Below are 6,000 nucleotides of genomic sequence, written 5' to 3'. Positions count from 1 at the left end.
CAACAGGGGTTTTGCCACCAAGTATTAAGTCTTGTTTGCCAAAGGGATCAAATACTTATTTCTCCGTGCACAATGCAAATAAATATATATAATTTTGACAATGTGATTTTCGTTTTTTGTTTTTTTATATAATCTATCTCTCACTGGTAAAATTAACCTAGCCTAAAAATTCTAGACTGTTCATGTCTTTGACAGTGGGAAAACTTACAAAATCAGCAAGGGATGAAATAATTATTTCCTTCACTGTAGGTAGTGTAATGTGTTCTAACAGCGATCAGATCTGCAAGTCTAAGGGTAAGTTCACACAGAGTTTTTTTACACGTTTTTTGACGCGGAAACCGCATCGGAAAACGCGCCAAAAACTTCCGAAAATGCCTCCCATTGATTTCAATGGGAGGCGGAGGCGTTATTTTCCCGTGAGCAGAAAAACCGTCTCGTAGGAAAAAGAAGCGACATGCCCTATCTTCGGGTGTTTACGTCTCTGACTTCCCATTGAAATCAAAGGGAGGCAGAGAAGGAGTATTTCATGGCATTTTTTGCCTGCGGCAATCAATGGCTGCGTGCGAGAAACGCCACGAAAATCTGCGTGCAGGCAGAGCAAAATCTGCCTCAAAACAAAACTCCAAACTGAATTTTGAGGCAGGGTATGTTTCAGCCTGAAAACATCCCCGTAATTTCAGCCATAACGGCATGTGCAGGCGTTTGAACGCCACGTCCATTACGGCCGTAATTAGCGCTGCTATTCATTGGAGTCAATGAATAACGGCTCCAATTACGGCCAAAGAAGTGACAGGTCACTTCTTTGACGCGGGCGTCTATTTATGCGCCGTCTTTTGACAGCGGCGCGTAAATTACGCCTTGTGTGAACAGACAAACGTCTGCCCATTGCTTTCAATGGGCAGATGTTTGTCAACGCTATTGAGGCGCTATTTTCAGACGTAATTTGGGGCAAAAACACCCGAATTACGTCCGTAAATAGGCCGTGTGAACATACCCTTAATGTCCCCCAGTGGGACAAGTAAAAAAAAGTAAGAAAAAGATAATAAAAATGTTTTAAAAAAGTGTAAAAATAAAAGTTATAAATTACATAAACAAAAAATGCTTTTTTTCCTATAATAAGTATTTTATTATAGGAAAAAAATGAACACGTTAAAAAAAGTACACATATTTGATATCACCTCGTTCGTAACGACCCCAACTATAAAACTATTATTTTATTTGTCCCACACGATGAACACCGCAATAAAAAAGTAAAAATACAATGCTAGAATAACTATTTTTTGGTCACCACCCTTCCCAAAATATAGAATAAAAAGTGATCAAAAAGTCGCATGTACCCCAATATAGTACCAATAAAAACTACAAACCGTCCCGCAAAAACTTGACCTTACACAGCTTTTTTGACTGAAAAATAAAAAAGTTATAGTTCTCAGAATATGGTGACACAAAAATTTTTTTATTTTATAAAGAAGTGATTTTATTGCGCAAACGATCCAAAACATAAAAAAATATATTTATATGGTATCACCGTATTCGTACCGACCAGCAGAATAAAGTAAAATGGTCATTTATAGCCCAGGGTGAACGCCATAAAAAAAAAAAGAATTAAAAACATTATCAGAATTGATGGTTTTTGGTCACCTTGCTTGCCAGAAAATGGAATAAAAAGTGATCAAAAAAATTGCATGTACCCCAAAATTGTACCAATGAAAACTACAGATTGTCCCGCAACAAATAACCCCTCACACAGCTCCGGTGGAGAAAAAAATAAAAAAGTTCTGGCTCTCAGAATATGGTGATGCAAAATGTGCAGTGTTCCAAAAGCGGATAAGATTGGGCACCATTTATCAGTGCGACACTGGGCACACATCTGCGGATTATTACTTATTTACCCCATTATTATACCCTCTTATTATGCCCTGATGTACTCCGCACAGATTACATATGCCCCTATATTATAAACCGAAATACCAGCAAAACGCCAAACAGAACTACTGCCAAGCCAAATCTGCGCTCCAAAAGCCAAATGCTGCTCCCTCTGTTCTGAGCCCTACAGCGCACCCAAACAGCAGTTTATGTCTTTGTCTTCAGTGGTATTTGTCTTCAGTGGTATTTGTCTTCAGTGGCATATACTGGGCACAACATATTGTGCACTAAAATGGCATATCAGTGGAAAATTCTAATTTTCACTCTGCACCAGACGCTGCGCATTAACCACTTCGCGCACCACAACTTAATAGCATGTCGTGGTGTGGGGGTGATGTATGGAGCGGGCCCACGTGCTGAGCCCGCGCCATACGCTGCGGGTGTCAGCTGTGTATTACAGCTGACACCCGGGACTAACGGACAGAAACAGCGATCGCGCTGTTACAGGAACCTGTAAAAATGACAATATACTGCAATACATTAGTATTACAGTGTATTGTACCAGCGATCTGCTGGTTCAAGTCCCCTAGGGAGACTAATAAAATGTGTAAAAACAAAAGCAAATTATTATTAGTGAAAAAAAATTAATAAATATTTAAAGTCCAAAAAAAAACTATTTCACATTTTATCTCTACAGTAATGTAAAAAAATACACAAAATTGGTATTGCTGTGTCTGTAAAAGCCCAAACTATTACAATATACCATTATTTAACTCGCACGGTGAACGCTGTGAAAAATAAAGAAATAAAATTGCAAAATCGCTGTTTTTTTAGTCACCTTGGCTCTACCAAAAATAGTAAAAAAAAAAACTACAGCTTGTTCCGCAAAAAATAAGCCCTCACACCACTCTATTGACGTAAAAATAAAAAAAATTATGGCTCTTGGAAAGCGGGGAGGGAAAAACGAAAAAGAAAAATGGATCAGTCCGGAAAGGGTTAATTACTTTCTAATGAAAAAACATTTATGAGCACATGTGGGGTATAGCCGTACTCAGGAGAAATTGCTTTACAAAGTTTGGCATGCTTTTTCCTCCTTTATCCTTCGTGAAATTGAAAAAATGCAACATTTTAGTGGAAATAATGTTGATATTAATTTTCACTGCCTAATTCTAATCAATTTTGCAAAAGACCTGTGGGATCTAAATGCTCACTATACCCCTAGATAGATTCCTTAAGTGGTGTACTTTCGCAAATGGGGTCACTTTTGTGTGGTTTCCACTGTTTTTGTCTCTCAGGGGCTTTGTAAATTCTACATGGCACCTGAAAACCATTTCAGCTAAATTTGAGAACCAAAAGCCAAATAGCGCTCCTTCCCTTCTAAGCCCCGCTGTGGGTCCAAACAGCAGTTTATTACCACATATGGCATATTTACGTAATCGGGAAAAATTATTTTACAAATGTTGGGGTGCTTTTTCTCCTTTATTCATTGTAAAAACTAAAGATGTCTATGTTTTTTCAGAAAAAAAGTAGATTTTTACCTTTACAGACTAATTCCAATGAATTCAGCAAAACAACTGTGGAGTCAAAATGCTAACTTTACCCCTAGAAAAATTCCTTGTGAGGTGTAGTTTACAAAATGGGGTCACTTTTGTAGGGTTTCCACTGTTTTGGTCCCTCCAGTGCATTGCAAACGTGATACGGCACTGAAAACTATTCCAGCAAAATTAGAAATACAAAATCCAAATGGTGCTCCTTCCCTTCTGAGCCCTGCTGTGGGTCCAAACAGCAGTTTATTACCACATATGGGGTATTGCTATAATCGGGAGAAATTGCTTTACATATGTTGGGGTGTTTGTTCTCCTTTATTTCTTGTAAAAATTTAAAAAACAAATGTTTTTTCAGAAAAAAAGTAGATTTTCATCTTCACATACTAATTCAAATAAAGTCAGCAAAAAAAAATGGTGGGTTCAGAATGCAAACTATACCCCTAGATAAATTCCTTGAGGGGTGTAGTTTCCAAAATGGGGTCACTTATGGGGGGGGGGGTCTTCACTGTTTTGGCACCACAAAACCTCTTTAAACATGGTGCCTAAAATATATTCTAAAAAAAGGAGCCCCCAAAATCCACTAGGTGCTCCTTTGCTTCTGAGGCCTGTGTTTCCGTACATTAGCGCACTAGGGCCACATGTGGGATATTTCTAAAAACTACAGAATCTGGGCAATAAATATTGAGTTGCATTTCTCGGGTAAAACCTTCTGTGGTACAGAATATTTTTTTATTACAAATGAATTTTGGCTACTTTGCTTTAATTCCTGTGAAACACCTAAAGGGTTAAAACACTTTCTGAATGCTGTTGTGAATACTTTGAGGGGTGCAGTTTTCAAAATGGGGTGATATATGGGGATTTTCTAAAATATAAGGCCCTCAAAGCCACCTCAGAACTGAACTGGTCCCTGAAAAAATAACCTTTTGAAACTTTCTTGAAAATATGAGAAATTGCTGCTAAAGTTCTAAGCCTTGTAACGTCCTAGAAAAATAAAAGAATGTTCAAAAACGATGCAAACATAAAGTAGACATATGGGGGATGTGAACTAGTAACTATTTTGTGTGGTATTACTGTCTGTCTTACAAGCAAATACATTCAAAATTAGGAAAATGCTATATTTTGCCAATTTTCTCCAAATCTTGGTGTTTTTTACAAATAAATATTGAATTTATTGACCACATTTTTTCACTAACATAAAGTACAATATGTTTTATGAGGAAACAATCTCAGAATCACTTAGATAGGTAAAAGTATTCCGAAGTTATTACCACATAAAGTAACACATGTCGGATTTGAAAAATCGGCTTGGTCCCGAAGGTCAAAACAGGCTCAGTCTTGAAGGGGTTAAAAATCTGGAGTCCTCATTAGAATGTTCATTTAATGTTTTCCTTTCTAGATTTCTAAGCTAGAGAGAACATTGCCCCCTGAATTGTAAAGTGCTGCGGAATATGTTGCCGCTATATAAAGATTATTATTGTTATTGCTTGGCAGACCCATCATAAGATATTGCAGCACCTACAAAGCTAGCAACTTGAATATTATAACTGTTCACCATACAAAGATCTGTAAAAATATTCAGTGGCTCTCCCCTATCTTTACTGCTACCTATAAACATTATGTAGCACACTTTTTTATTACTTTCAATATTTATCTGCTTCTTTATACCTCTCATGTGTCTCTCTTTCATCAAACCATATTCTTAAAACTGTGATCGTAAGAGTCACACTGCGATGTGTGTAAGAGTCCTAAAAAATTTAAAGTAAAATGTATATGACTGATAGCTCAAGTAAGCAATACGTGAACCCTGGAAACTATGTGAAGCATGCCATGTAGACTGGTTTATGGCTCAGGAATGGATGATTGACAGGTATAATTACTGTGCCGAGGCCATTAGGCCATGAGCGATCTTTGGATTTCTTCAACTAACACCGTGCTTATTATGACTACTTGCTGTATTTCAGCTGTACCGAAAGAAACACCTAAAAAGGCTGAAAAGAAGTCTGTAACCAAAGGTCAGTAGGGTGCAATAGCATTTGCTATGTAAACTGTATAACATATATCAGAGGAGAACTAAAGCATAATAGAGTGAAATTTCTCTACACTACATTTCTCTATCTAATATTGGATAATCCCAAAAAATCTGGTAGTCTGGCACTTGTACCCAGCACACAACTGTCTGTCCAATAATTCAAAATATTTGTTGTCCCTGGGACATTGAGGACATATTAAAATAATATCACTGTAAATACACTTTTTATGATTTCTCAACTGAAAATAATTCTTCATGGCCCATCTCAATCTTAAAGAAGAACTCCAAACTATTTTGCTTGCATTTGAAAAGATCTTTAATCCCCATAAAATAGTTATGCAGCAATCCCATGGATCTTTTTCCCCCCTTCCAGCTCTTTTCAGATCACAGTTATTTTTCATAGATATGGAGATGTATATTATATGTATTATAACAGCAAGAAAATGTGTTATGGTTTCCCTGATTGTTGGTTGGCAGACCCAGTCTGTGTTATGAGCATTGTTCTGTTTAAGCTGTGCGCTCTGGAAATGATAGAGTTAAAATGATATACCCTGCAGA

The sequence above is a fragment of the Rhinoderma darwinii genome, chromosome 4 (genome assembly GCF_050947455.1).
Source record: "Rhinoderma darwinii isolate aRhiDar2 chromosome 4, aRhiDar2.hap1, whole genome shotgun sequence".
Classification (NCBI taxonomy): domain Eukaryota; kingdom Metazoa; phylum Chordata; class Amphibia; order Anura; family Rhinodermatidae; genus Rhinoderma; species Rhinoderma darwinii.
This window is presented reverse-complemented; position numbering follows the sequence as displayed.